Here is a 469-nt window from a genome sequence, read left to right as displayed (position 1 = left end):
TGATGGTCTGATGATGGTCTGATGGTCTGAAGATGGTCTGAAGATGGTCTGATGATGGTCTGATGATGGTCTGATGGTCTGATGATGGTCTGATGGTCTGAAGATGGTCTGAAGATGGTCTGATGATGGTCTCTCTTGGACAGTAGAGGCTGCAAGTTGAAGCTTGGGTTATGGAGGACAGTCATCATGTGTTTGCCTTATTCTTCTTTGGTGTCCACCTCAGTGTTTCTTCTGTCTGTCTCTCAGAAGCAGCTCTGTGCTGATGGTGATCAATCAGTCCTGAGGAGTAGCGGGGGCTCGTACTGCGGGGCCGACCCCTCCCTCAAAGAGGTTTATCTAAACAACTCTTAATGTGAACTCTCATAACGAAGGTCAGTCTGAGCAGACCCACATTCCAGAGAGACATTAATCTGCCTCCTCCAGGTCTGAGTGTGACTCGCTGATCCATCACCAGCCACCATGAGCCCCC

This window comes from Seriola lalandi, unplaced genomic scaffold (genome assembly GCF_002814215.2).
Source record: "Seriola lalandi dorsalis isolate HSWRI2012SDOR001 ecotype SW California unplaced genomic scaffold, Sedor1 jcf7180002054905, whole genome shotgun sequence".
NCBI lineage: Eukaryota > Metazoa > Chordata > Actinopteri > Carangiformes > Carangidae > Seriola > Seriola lalandi.
The sequence above is the reverse complement of the archived record's forward strand: the minus strand, read 5'-3'. Positions refer to the sequence as shown.